The sequence below is a fragment of the Eptatretus burgeri genome, chromosome 6 (assembly GCF_056783735.1).
Source record: "Eptatretus burgeri isolate ZD-2024b chromosome 6, Ebu_testis_v1, whole genome shotgun sequence".
Lineage (NCBI taxonomy): Eukaryota > Metazoa > Chordata > Myxini > Myxiniformes > Myxinidae > Eptatretus > Eptatretus burgeri.
Genome location: NC_140966.1, coordinates 44,243,722 through 44,257,929, shown reverse-complemented (window position 1 = coordinate 44,257,929; position 14,208 = coordinate 44,243,722). Strand labels below are relative to the sequence as shown.

The following is a 14,208-nucleotide window of genomic DNA, read 5'->3' as shown; positions in this document are numbered from 1 at the left end:
AATTAGTGCTCACTCAAAAACATGCGCAATCACCCGAAGCAGGAAAACTTCTCAAGATGGCCGCTTCGTCTTGGCAGTTGAATCCTTGTGGCTGATCGAAGTCATACAAATATCGGATGTATACACCTGTAAGATATGCCATAGAAGTTCCTGCTGCATGCCTTGTGAGAGGTTCCCTGATTGAGTGGTTTTGCTAATGCAAGCAGTGAGGACAGAAGCACCCGTGTCATCTGTCTCCGAAAAATGACAACTGTCTGGCGATGGGCGGAGGGCGGAGGAGCTCCTTGTGAGCCAACGGCCATCCATATCTAGTGCCCAACTGTGTCTGCGGACGTCCTCCTGCATTTGGGTTACTTCTTATTAGGAGGTTGGTGGCAGGATTTGCACTCCAGCCACCGTAAAACGCTTCATTCCGCAAAACGCAAAAACGCTAAAAAATCTGAAAACCCACTCCGTGGGAGTACCTCCTGTGCAGCTTCCCTTCGCAGGGCAGCTCACCGGATGATGGGATTGGGGCAAAGCCTTCGGGACCCCCAATCCTTGATAGGAGGGAAACCACGGGGTAACATCCCTGGGTCAGATTGCGGGAGAGTGTGTCGGAGTGGTGCTGAGGTGTCGTCCACCAGACGGCGGTCTCCTTGGGTTAACCTGAGGCGGTCCCTTCGGGTGGGTGCCTGGAATGTCCTATCCCTAAGAGAGGATGATCACCTGTCTCTGTTATCATCTGAGCTCAAGCGTTTGGACATCGGGATTGCAGCTCTCTCTGAGGTTCGGAGACCGGATTGCGGCGAGATAATGGTGGGTGGTTACACCTACTATTGGTCTGGTCGCTCTGATGGTTACCATACCCAAGGAGTTGCTGTAGCTGTGTCCAATAAGCTGACCCCAATGATAATTGAGGTAACACCGGTCAACGAGCGTATTATGAGATTAAGGATTCGCCACTCCTTAGGTGTCATTTCCCTGGTCTCTATTTATGCTCCGACTGAGGCGAGTGATCTTACCGTGAAGGATGCATTCTACGCCACACTCGAGTCTGTGGTTGATCAGTGCCCCAGACGAGATACACTTCTAGTCTTGGGGATTTCAATGCATCGACTGGAACTGATAGGGATGGTTATGAGGTGTGTGTTGGTCCCCATGGGTCAGGAACTATGAACCAGAATAGCACTAAGTTCCTTGACTTTGCAAGAAGTCATGGACTTAGGGTGGCTGGTTCATGGTTTCAGCGCCCGCAAGCTCATCGCTGGACTTGGTATTCCAACGCTGGCGGTGTGGCAAAGGAGATTGACCATGTCCTCATTGACGGTCGTTGGAGGATGATCCAGAACTGCAGGGTCTACCGGAGTGCTCAGTTCCTCAATACTGACCACAGGCTTGTTGTAGCAACTCTAAAGCTGCACCTTAAATCCTGGAGAATGGTACCATCCCAGCCTAGGCTGGATGTTGCCAAGCTCAGGGATGACAGAGTAGCTGAGGAGTTTGCGAACAGGCTGAGTGGACACTTGGTGGCTCTGGGTGCTTTGGGGGTCCTGAAGAGTTGTGGAGCACCTTCAAGACCACCGTCCTTGATGTTGCCGGTGGATGCCTTGGAGTTCACCGCAGGGCAAAGAAGAATTTTGTCTCTCAAGGGACACTGGATACCATTGACCAGAGTCGCAGGGCCAGGCTGAATGGCAGAGCTGAGCTGTTCAGGGAGCTGAGGCGTAAAACTGTACGTGCACTGAGGGTGGACAAGGAGGCCTATGTGCGAGGAATCTGTGAGGGGGTAGAGCATCACCTGTGGACAGGTGATTCTCGTCCCGCTTACAGGGGAATTCGCGCATTACGTTCATCCAAGCCCATCCCTCGGAGCACTGCAGTTCGAGCAGAGAGTGGTAGGCTCTTGACAGAGGAGTCTGAAGTGAAGGCCCGCTGGGCCGGTTACTTTGAGCGGTTGTACCAGGCTGATCCCCCAACTGTCGAGTTGGACGTCAAGGGTGTTACAATCCCTGTTGCTGACCCTCGAATCAACTGTGGTCCACCATCGCTTGTGGAAACACGGGCTGCGGTGAACCAGTTGAAACGGGGCAAAGCTCCAGGGATCTGTGGCATCCATGCTGAACTTCTCAAGGCTGGTGGAAATGCTGCACTCGCGTCGTTGCATGCAGTTTTGTGCTCTGCCTGGAACACAGGCATCATCCCAACTGACTGGAAGAGGGGCCTTGTTGTCCCTCTCTGGAAAGGGAAGGGTGATCGCCAAGACTGCAACAACTACCGAGGGGTGACGCTGCTCTCAGTGCCGGGCAAGGTCTTTGCTCGGATAATTCTTGATAGGGTTCGCCACCATCTGCTTGAGCACCAGCGTCCAGAGCAGTCAGGCTTTACACCAAAGAGGTCAACGATTGACCGTATCCTTGCTCTTCGTGTCCTCACTGAACGCAGACGAGAGTTTCGGCAGGGGCTGCTTGCAGCCTATGTTGATCTCTGTAAAGCGTTCGATTCAGTGAATCGGGATGTCCTCTGGAGGATTCTTGGTCTTCGTGGGGTGCCACCGAAACTGATCGATCTGATGTCTGAACTCTACTCTGGTACTGAGAGTGCTGTGAAGTGTGGTGGTACCGCCTCTGACTTATTTCCAGTTGTTACTGGAGTTCGTCAGGGATGTGTACTTGCCCCCACACTTTTCAGCACTTGTATGGACTGGATTTTTGGGAGGATGTCGGAGAGATCAAGTTGCGGTGCATCGTTTGGCAATGTCAAGATCTCGGACCTTGATTTTGCAGATGATGCAGTCATCCTTGCGGAGACTTTAGACATCCTCTTGGGGGCCCTCGAGGTGCTGAATGAGGAGTCGGAGCCGTTGGGATTACGGATTTCTTGGGTCAAAACAAAGATCCAGGCTTTCGGTGACATCTTGGATGCTGCTGTCCTGTCTGTGTCTGTTTGTGGTGAGGATGTTGAGGTCGTGGATAGATTCACTTACCTTGGCAGTGATATTCATGTCTCCGCAGGTTGTGAGCCGGAGGTCAATAGACGTCTGGGTCGGGCCTGGGGAGTCATGGATTCACTGGATCATGGGGTGTGGCGCTGCCGGTACCTGTGCGGGAGGACGAAAGTCCGAGTCTTCAGGTCCTTGGTACTTCCAGTCTTGCTCTATGGGTGCGAGACTTGGACTTTGACCAAGGATCTGAGACGGAGACTTAATTCCTTTGGTACCAGGTCTCTTCGGAGAATCCTTGGCTATCGCTGGTCGGATTTTGTGTCCAACGAGCGGTTGCTGAGAGAGACTCGGATGAGATTTGTTACCTGCATAGTCCGTGAGCGTCAGCTGCGGCTGTATGGACATGTGGCTCGTTTTCCTGACGCTGATCCTGCTCACCAGATTCTCTCAGCGAGGGAGTCTCATGAGTGGAGGAGGCCAGTGGGCCGACCACGTGCCTCATGGTTGCAGCAGGTTGACCATCATCTCAAGGAGATGGGGATGGGCCTGGCATCTGCCTGGGGGATGGCCAGACGGAGGCCCCTGGAGTACCGGCGGAAAGTGGACGCAGCGACGCGCTGTTCTGGCACATGCTCCCATACCTGACCTGACCTGGCGATGATTGAAGAAGTCATAGAGACGTTGCCAGGTGAAACAGTCTCTTACCTCAGCACAGATTCAGTTAAGGGCGACAATGTTGAGGAGGCAGAAAACTATTATCCCATGGAATTCAGCAATTCCCTCACACTATCTGGGATGCAACCTCACAACCTTAATCTCAAGGTTGGTTGTGTCATCATGTTGCTTCACAACCTTGCCCTACAACAGGGACTATGCAACGGTACCAGATTAGAGATAATCACTTTGCACCAAAACTGTGTTGAAGCGAAACCGACTTTTTGAAGCGAAACTGACTTCTGGGCCGAATTCTGGAAATCGAGATCTCATACCTCAAGTAAAGCTCGACCAAGTGACACCAGCTTGCCATTCACTTCACAGACAATCCAGTTTTCCGTATGCTTAGCTTACTCGATGACAATCAACAAGGAACAAGGCCAGACATTTGACAAGGTTAGCATTTTCTTCTCTCAGCCAGTCTTCACCCATGGCTAACTGTATGTGGAATTTTCTCGAGGAAGGGCTCTTACGGAGGATGTTCGAGTCAAAATTCTTGACACCGAGACCCAAGGCAAACGCCAATAGTGGGGCAACTTAGCTAAATATAGCATAACAATTGTGCATTTTGTGAGCAAAGCACCAAATTTGGCACACTAGTAGCCGATCATATTATGAACAGATTTGGATATTGGGCCATCTCAAATTCAGCTGCTGATGGCTGTGGCAGCCATTTTCCACTGCCATGAAAAATTTGAGATGGCCCAATATCCACATCTGTTCATAATATGATCGGCTACTAGTGTGCCAAATTTGTTGCTTACCTCAAAAAATGCACAATTGTTTTGCTAAGTTTCTCCACTACAAGGCAAAATGGCCACAAACAACGTCGTTACCATGAAGTTCTAGCATGAGGAAGTTTCAAGTTCAAAAGCATTTTTGGGGTCATTTTGAAACACTCGGTAATGTGACACACAGTGTTATGATTGGAATTGGATGCCACGTGATGCTGGACCTTACACGGAATTTCTGCGGGTTCCTGCTTGCGTACATAATAATATTGTTGTGGGGCCGGGTATCGGTGGCGAGCACGACTGCTACAGGGAGCAGTAGAGTCTGCTCCACCGAACACACCGGAATTTAGGTTGTGACCCTCGGATAAGTCTGAAAGGCACGGGTCCCTTACAGGACCAAGAATCGCCAATAATTCGACCGCATGGTTAATTGCATAATTTCAATATACCTAAATACCCACGCAGTCTAACTACCGGGCAAACACACCCTCGGCAAGCCTCGAGCGGAACGAGCCGTTACCGTGCTCGAACTATGTGTAACCCGAGTGGATGGTTACCGAGGCCTGTCGGTCCAAATGAACAATTATGGCAACAACAGCCCTCCTAATCCCCAACATGCACCCTGGCAAACCAATGGCAGAAATGACAAAGAACGAGCTGGTACATTGAACAACAGGGATATTTATTTATAACAATAATCAGGGAGGAGAACACAGAGCAGAGTTATCACGAATAAAGAAAGGTACCAAATATACAAGCAATTCCTTAAACAATTCTACTTAGAGACAGCGCCCACGGACACACACACGCACACACAAATACCAAGAAAGAGATGGACCTCGAGGTCTCTATTGCCCCTTCAGCTCGGAGGGAAGACGAGCTGAGGGAAGACAACGTGCTGGCTACCTGGCCGCGTTAGCGCGGCTCGACGTCCGCACCTTCTCGGAGCACCAGTCGCCAAAGAACGGACCAGGGCAGCCGAACCCAGTGGAGGCGAGACGAGGTGATCTCCCATGATGAGATGGTCGACCGCTTGTAGTAATGTGCCAGATGAGACGCCTCGGATGCATGCGATGCAGTCTGTCACAGACCCAACCAGAAGCGCGCTTGAGCAGATGGGACGCAATCATTAATCCTTTCCTCCGTCCTTTGGGGCGCGGTCCACTCCCTCGTCGCCTGCTCTCATTGGGTGCACGGCGTGTCACGGCTCCGCCTTCTTGAGAAAGACCGCCCCGGCTTTGGTCCGCGCGTCGCCCATTTGGCGAAAAATGACGCATACCCTTATTTGGCACCAAGCCAGAACGAAACGCTTCATGACCATATTTGGTGCGAAATCCACACCGCCTGGGATACTATATGGAATTCCGCCCACGCATACGCCCGCATGCCAGCGAGCGCACAAAGAATTCCCCGAGCAGAGTGTTGTTATTGTCGTTTTTGTTGGTGATGTAAAAATCCCAGCTATAAAATAATCCATAGCGCACACATGTAATTCCCATTAGACAGAAGGGGATGGATTCTAACTGTACACATACTTATCGACATAACTAACTTTGGGACCTGAATGTTGAGTGCTCATGGCTGCCAGATTCATAGCAATATCTGCATTTGTGACTGAGTGCGAGAGTTCGTTACTTGTGTAATTTGAGTCCAAAATGATAAAGCCATAACTGCACCTTTAGGGGGCCATGCATTTACGTGTGCAAATATGGAAAAAAAAATTGGACTCCTCTCCACCACCCACAAGGTTCTGCGTAGTGCCCCCATGCCCTTTACTTTTCCTCCTACCTCCCCATTCATTATACTTTCATAATCTCCTTGCTCTCTCCTATCAACATTCTCTTAATTATCTCAGTTTGATTTTCCTCATTTTAGCCCACACCATATACTCCTCCTCTTCATCCCTTCCTCCTGCTGGTCCTACTTCTGATTGTGAAGTACCATACTCTGTTACGGAGCGTTGATGCTGCCACAGAAGTTTCTTGGCAAGGGTTATACTGGGTGCCTTGCCATTGCCTTCCCAGCAGTAGTTGGGAGAGGAATTTGGAATTTATTCATCTCACCCACTCTTTGTGTCCACCAACGAATGCTGGCAGTCGGAACGCCCCGATTAACGGCCATACAAGGAACGACACACACATGAATCACCCTGCCTGTGAAACACCAGGATGGCAGTTTATAGCTGGGTCAGGAATCGAACCCAGGCTAGTCAGTTTAAAGGCGAGTGTGCGTACCTCTCAGCAATCCTGCAAGCCTACAATATTGAATCAAAACCAGCAATGGGAGAAGTTGAAGAGGGGTGGGGGGGGGGGGGTGACACTTTCAGCAGCAAGCTCTGTGCACAAAACAACGACTGGTCGGGATCTCAAGTTTTGGGGAATGAAATCCTGCGCAGATATTAATAGCTTAACACGCGCAGCATGCTGTGCGTGGGAGTGGTGGGCGATTCGGTGTTGTGCTGCGACTGTTCAGGGTTGTGGTGCATTTCTCCAGCATCGTTTGGACACATTTAATTGAAGCAATTGTAAGGTTTGTTAGATTTTTATGGGGTGGGGACACACGAACATGATGGTGCACACACGCACGCACACGTCTTTTTGTCTCTGTTCCATTCTCGGCCAGACTCTCAACTGCCGGATTTGTATTTCGCAGGAAGGGCCTTGCATCACAAAATGCACCCCTTCGGAGAGACGTTGAACTGGATGTCCCGTGTGCTTGCATTAGCTGGTGGGCGTTAAAGATGCCACGGTGTCTTTCTCGAAGCGTACAACGGACGGGGAGTCATGTTTGGCACCCTGAACAAATTGCAAAATAAGCTCCAGTATAATGTCATGCCTCTCCAGCTGGTTCATGAAAGATTTGAGCAAAGCACATATTTATATATTTATATATATATATATATATATATATATATATATATATATATATATATATATATATATATATATATATATATATATACACACATAATTATGAGAGTAGACATTAATTAATAGCACAGATAGGATTGTATAGTGTACCATGGTCCGTGGACGGGTAGAAACACCTCGATGTATTTAAGTCAGGGAATCTGTCAGCTAAAGTGTTACTTGTCACCACACGAGGGATGGTGCGGTGTTAATTAGCTTAAGAAGTAAAAATAAGTTCCCCTGTATGTGAATACCCTCTGTGATTTTCTCTAAGTTTTTGTCTTCCAAGTGTGGCCACAAGCTCGGGACAAAGTCCCTGCAACAACAACAACAACAACAACAACAACAACAACAACAAGAGAAGCCCCGCCTTCACAGGCTTGGAGGTGAGGAGGCCACGCCCAGAGGACAGGGAGAGAGCGGATAAGAGAGGAGGATCGAGAAGGCGAAGTGTATGTCTTTTGCGGAATGGCGTGGAGCGTGTGCTGGGCGAGGGTGCACGTCTGGAGCAGACCGAGCGGATTGTTGCACGCCTTGAGCTGATCGAGGAGGTGCTGGCAAGATTTGTGCATTTGAAGTTTGGAAGGTTACAATAGGCGAGGCGTGATCCTGCATGTTGGTCCATTGGATGGTGAAGGCGCTTTCCTCCCAGTCCTGTCAGCAGTTGGCGAGGTGCTGGGGTTCGAATCCCACGACCCAAATTCGTCGTAGCCAGGCGGTTAACACCGACCAAACTCCAGGGACCGTCGAGCGGTCCTTATTTCTCGGAGGCGGACATGGTTATTGACATGAATTCTTTAATAAAACACAAATACCCAAAAGGACAACAACGAAAATCATAACGACAACAATGCACAAATTCAATAAACAAATCCTACGATCGAGGCCTCGCACACACAGATGTAAACAGAGACAAAGGGCAACAATGAAAATACCCCCCCCCACCCTTCCAAAGCACTGGCACTCAGGCTAAACCTCGTCGATTTGGTGCTGGGAAGCTTTGTCCAGTGCGTGCATCTGCCAAACAAAATGGCGCTGTCTCCCGCCGAGACATGGAGGAAAGCGCCTCCATCATCCAATGGACGCACATGCAGGATCACACCTCACCTGATGCAACCTTCCAATGCACAAATCTTGCCAGCACCTCCTCGATCAGCTCCAGACGTGCAACAATCAGCTCGATCAGCTCCAGACGTGCAACAATCAGCTCGATCAGCTCCAGACGTGCAACAATCAGCTCAATCTGCTCCAGACGTGCAACAATTAGCTCGATCAGCTCCAGACGTGCAACAATCAGCTCAATCTGCTCCAGGCGTGCAACAATCAGCTCGATCAGCTCCAGACGTGCAACAATCAGCTCAATCTGCTCCAGGCGTGCAACAATCAGCTCAATCTGCTCCAGGCGTGCAACAATCAGCTCAATCTGCTCCAGACGTGCAACAATCAGCTCAATCTGCTCCAGACGTGCAACAATCAGCTCAATCTGCTCCAGACGTGCAACAATCAGCTCAATCTGCTCCAGGCGTGCACCCTCGCCAAGCACACACTTCGCCTTTTTTTGATCATCCTTTCTTATCCTTCTCTCTCCCTGTCCTCGGGGCGTGGCCTCCTCGCCTACAAACCCGGGAAGGCGTGGCTTCTCCTGTTGTTGTTGTTGTTGTTGTTGTTGTTGTTGTTGTTGTTGTTGTTGTTGTTGTTGTTGTTGTTGTTGTTGTTTCGTGGACTTTCTCACGAGCTTTTGGCCATTCTTGGAATCGGGAAAACATCGTGTGTTTTCGGGAATCGGGAAAAAAACAAAAAACAAAAACATCGGGAAAATCACACAGGGTAATCACGCACAGGGGAACTTATTTTTACTCCCGAAGGTAATTAACACCCCACCACCCCTCGTGTGGTGACACTTGCACTTCAGCTGTCAGTTTCCCGAACTAACATACATCGAGGTGCTTCTACCCGTCCACTGACCATGTTTCATTATCCAATCCCATCTGTGCTATTAAATCAGTTAATCCACCCCCATAATTATACATATATATATATATATATATATATATATATATATATATATATATATATATATATATATATATATATATATCTATCTTCTTATTATTTCGGCTGCTCCCATTAGGGGTCGCCACAGCGGATCATCCATTATGATGCACATGCTGATTTGGCACAGGTTTTACGCCAGATGCCCTTCCTGACGCAACCCTGGTCGCCTCTTACGACACAGGGATAAGGATTGGGTTTCGTCATGATTCCAGGCTGCCCGACACCATCTCATAGCGCGGCCCAGCGCAGACCTCCCGTCCTCAAGCGATCCTCTAACCCAAGCCTCCCAGTAGCCGGATTACAGGCGCACGCCACTACACCCGGTAGTAATTATATATATATATATATATATATATATATATATATATATATATATATATATATATATATATATATATATATATATATATATATATTCCCAGCAGTGTGTGTGTGTGTGTGTGTGTGTGTGTGTGTGTGTGTGTGTGTGTGTGTGTGTGTGTGTGTGTGTGTGTGTGTGTGTGTGTGTGTGTATGTGTGTGTATGTGTGTCTGTGTGTCTGTATGTGTGTCTGCGACCGCCATCTCTCGACAACCACAGGTCCGACCTGATTGAAACTTGCCAGGAATATTGTGGGGGACCCGCGGATGTGCCTTTTCAAGGTTTGATATTAATCGGACAAGCGGTTCCCAAGTTACGGCCATTTATTCGCCAACCAATGACAGGACACGGTGCTATGACGTCACGAATGACGTCACAATTTTTTTTTTTTGCACGTACGGCCACGCACCTGCGGGCACGCACGTACGGGCACGCACGTAGGGGCACACACGTAGGGGCACGCACCTACGGGCCTGCACTAGTATATATAATTCCAGCAATCTCTGTGTGTCTGTCTGTATGTGTGTCTGCGACCCCCGTTTCTCGACAACCCCTGGTCCGATCTAATTGAAACTTGCCAGGAATATTGCTGGGGACCTGAGGATGTGCCTTTTCAATGTTTGATATTAATTGGACAAGTGGTTCCCAAGTTACGGGCATTTATTTATCAACCAATGACAGTACACGGTGCTATGACATCACGATTGACGTCACAATTAATGGTTTTCTTTTTTGTTTTTTTTTGCATGTACGGGCACGTGTGGTTGTTTCTGGCACACGGTTTGAAATGTTTTTTGTTTTTTTGCACGTACAGCCACGCACGTTTGGCCACGCACCTACGGGCACGCACCTACGGGCATGCACGTACGGGCCCACACAAGTATGTATAATTCCTGCAATGTGTGTGTGTGTGTGTGTGTGTGTGTGTGTGTGTGTGTGTGTGTGTGTGTGTGTGTGTGTGTGTGTGTGTGTGTGTGTGTGTGTGTGTGTGTGTGTGTGTGTGTGTGTGTGTGTGTGTGACCGCTGTTTCTCGACAACCACTGGTCCGATCGAATTGAAACTTGTCAGGGGCCTGAGGATGTGCCTTTTCAAGGTTTGATATTAATCGGACAAGTGCTTCCCAAGTTATGGCCATTTATTTACCAACCAATGACATGACACGTTGCTGCGACCATTTATTTACCAACCAATGACATGACACGTTGCTGCGGCCATTTATTTACCAACCAATGACATGATACGTTGCTGCATAGGTGTGGCTGCGTAGGCCAGTGAGCAGCCGGCCGACGATGACGTCACGGGCTGTGCCGGTTACATGGCAGCGAATGTCATGGCAAGCAAGGACAGGGAGGTAAACTTGATTTCAATTTGGATTTTAATTAACTCTGTGTGTGGAAGTGTGGTTGTTGCGGGGATGCGAGAGTGAAGGAACGGCCTGTGTGGTTGTTTTTTTTCTGGCTCGCGGTTTGAAAGTTTTCTTTTTTGCATGTACGGCTACGCACGTATGGCCACGCACATACGGGCATGCCAGAGCAAAGGAACAGTCTGTGTGGTTGTTGTTTCTGGCACATGGTTTGAAAGTTTTTTTGTTTTGTTTACACGTGTGGCCACACATACGTGCACGCACCTACGGGCATGAACTAGTAATCTATAATTTCAGCAATGTGTGTGTGTGTGTGTATGTCTGTGACCGCTGTTTCTCGACAACCACTGGTCCGATCTAATTGAAACTGGCCAGGTATATTGCTGGGGACCCGCGGATGTGCCTTTTCAAGGTTTGATATTAATCGGACAAGAGGTTCCCAAGTTATGGCCATTTATTTACCAAACCAATGACAAGACATGTTGCTGCGTAGGCGTGGCTGATGGGGAAAGGGCACCATTTAGTTACCATGGTGTAGGAGTGGCAATGGTCAATGGCAGCAAATGTCATGGCAAGCAAAGACAGGGAGGTAAGCTTGATTTTAATTTGGATTTTAATTAACTCTGTGTGTGTATGTATCACAGCAGTTGTTACTTCAATGAAAGCGATAATTTGTGGAATGCTTGTGAACATTCGGTGCGGGCACGCACCACTTCCGGATAGTGATGACACTGTATTCTAATAATTTCTCGATTTCTTATGCGCATTTATCGATAAACACAATGCCCCAATCCAGTCGTCATTTACAAGAGCGAAGGAACGGCCTGTGTGGTTGTTTGAAAGTTATATTTATATATATATATATATATATATATATATATATATATATATATATATATATATATATTTTTTTTTTTGGTTTGCACGTTCGGCCACACACGTACGGGCACATGAGAGCGAAGGAACAGCCTGTGTGGTTGTTGTTTCTGGCATGCGGTTTGAATGTTTGTTTTTGTTTTGTTTTTTTGCACGTACGGCCATGCATGTATGGTAATGTACTAGTGTATATACATATATAGATATATAATTCCATAAGAAGTTTGGATTATTTAGGGGATATTAAAGTACTACAGTAAGAAGTAGGATGGGCTGGATGGATGCACATTCACGTCTAAGCTGTTAGCCTGGGTTTGAATTCCGACCCAGCTGTGAACTGTCATCTCTGTGTTTCGTGAGCAGGCTGATCCATCGATGTGTGTGTCATCGCTTGGATGGACGTTAAACTAGGCCTCGCGTCTGCAAGCATGGGTTGCTTGACATTAAAGATGCCATGGTGTCCTTGGTGAAGAGTGGGAGAGCCATCGTCGGCACCCTGAACACATTCCAAATTCCTGCCCTAACCTCCAGAGGGCACTGAATGATGCGGGGTAGCATCAACCTTGTATTGCACCCGAAACATGAAGGTTAAATATCGTGAATTGCTTAACTAGTCGTACCTATTTGAAAAATATCCCAGTTACAGAGGCTGTCCACTATGATGACCCTCAACACTCATCAAGTTATGATTCGACTTCTGGAGTGACGTGAAATGAATAACGTTGATCACCATTGTGGCTCCTTTGACATCATCTTATTGATGGGTAATATCATGTGACCTGTTGTCTTTATCAAACACGTTTCGGTTCATATAGGGGCATCGCTGAACAAATTGAATGGATTCTGTTGGCCACGCAGGTTAGGAGTGCACAGCTGGGAGCGGCTTGGGAACTGGGTTGGGTGCACAGGCGCGTGTGGAATCTCAACCACGAGCTGTGACCATGGTGTAGGGAGGAGTAAAATGCGTGGTAATGGCAGAATTCCGGGAATACCGGCTAAATATACGCAGAATATCTCGCACACTGAAGTCAGCGTAGCCTGACATTGCAGCTTTGTGGCGTGTTCGTTGGTCCAAGGGCCTGGAAGTGCAGGCAGTTGATTGACCCCATGAGCAGTTCTGGGTGCACTGTGCGCACCTGTCCTCGCGCAATGAACGCGTTCGTTTCGACCACATGTTGATAAGCCCTCATCTGCATTTTGCCGCATGTTGGATACACAAATCTCGAAGCTCAGGGAAAAGCGAAACGACAAAGGGCAGCAAACCCACAGACAGTATCGGTGGGGAGCATGGAGAAAAAGGAATCACACAAGAGTGGGAGGAAGAGAAGCGTCGTGGGGGGCAGCTGGGGGAAGGGAGGAGAGGGAGGGTGTCAGTGAGAGTTAAAGAGGGCGTGAGGTGACGATGGGCAGCATTCCGAAATAAGTGGAGGGAGTGGCAGAAGATAACAGACACAGAGAGTCGAATGAGAGAATAGAGGTGATGAATTAACTGAGGTGGGTGAGTGTTCAGCTTGGCTTTGGAGAGGCTCACCAGGTGTTGAAACCAGGAAGAATGTACAGTTTCATCTGAACGTACAGGTAGAGGATGGAGATGGTTACACCACTTTTAAAGGTAAGTATACAGGTTTACCGAAACTCACTCGCTGCCCCAGGGGTGCGCAATCCTATACCCCATTGGGAGAAAGCATTCCCCCTTCTTTCTCACAACCATTCAGCATCCCCTTTATGTTCACAAGAATATTTATTGTTACTGTGCATCGTTTATTCGATAAACACAATATATATATATATATATATATATATATATATATATATATATATATATATATATATATATATATATATATATATATATATATATATATAATCATCGAGGGATGATACGGGGAGAAATGGCCGCCCATTCAAAAATGTGTACACTGTGATACACTCATGAAGTACTAAAGAGTGAAGTCATAAGCATTTAAAAATCAAAACTTTTATTCTCGAGAATTTTCTGAACGAGCAAGACTTAAAAAGATGACAAAATACATCACTGAAGTACCACATCGGGAGATCACTAAATCACTCATTTGTACTTATTCTTATTCTCGCTGCTCCTCTCTCAAAACAATGTAGAACTGTATCCCGACCTACCTCAACAACTGCTGAAGCTACCTCTCATAGCCACCTCTTGTAAGGAACATAGTTATGGACTGTCTGTAAGGAACATAGTTATGGACCCTGGTTGTAAGGAACATAGTTATGGACCCTGGTTGTAAGGAACATAGTTAT

The 14,208-nt window shown here is 47.8% G+C and overlaps 1 long non-coding RNA gene across 2 annotated transcripts in view; it reads left to right on the top strand.

Annotated features, from left to right (window-relative positions):
• The first annotated feature begins 6,591 nt into the window (after nucleotides 1-6,591).
• LOC147024659 (uncharacterized) overlaps nucleotides 6,592-14,208 on the top strand; it is a 73,466-nt gene continuing 65,849 nt past the window's right edge. For both annotated transcript variants that reach the window (XR_015059123.1, XR_015059122.1), the window contains exons 1-2: nucleotides 6,592-6,895; nucleotides 10,949-11,046. This is a non-coding gene — a long non-coding RNA (uncharacterized LOC147024659). The remainder of the gene's footprint in view (nucleotides 6,896-10,948; nucleotides 11,047-14,208) is intronic.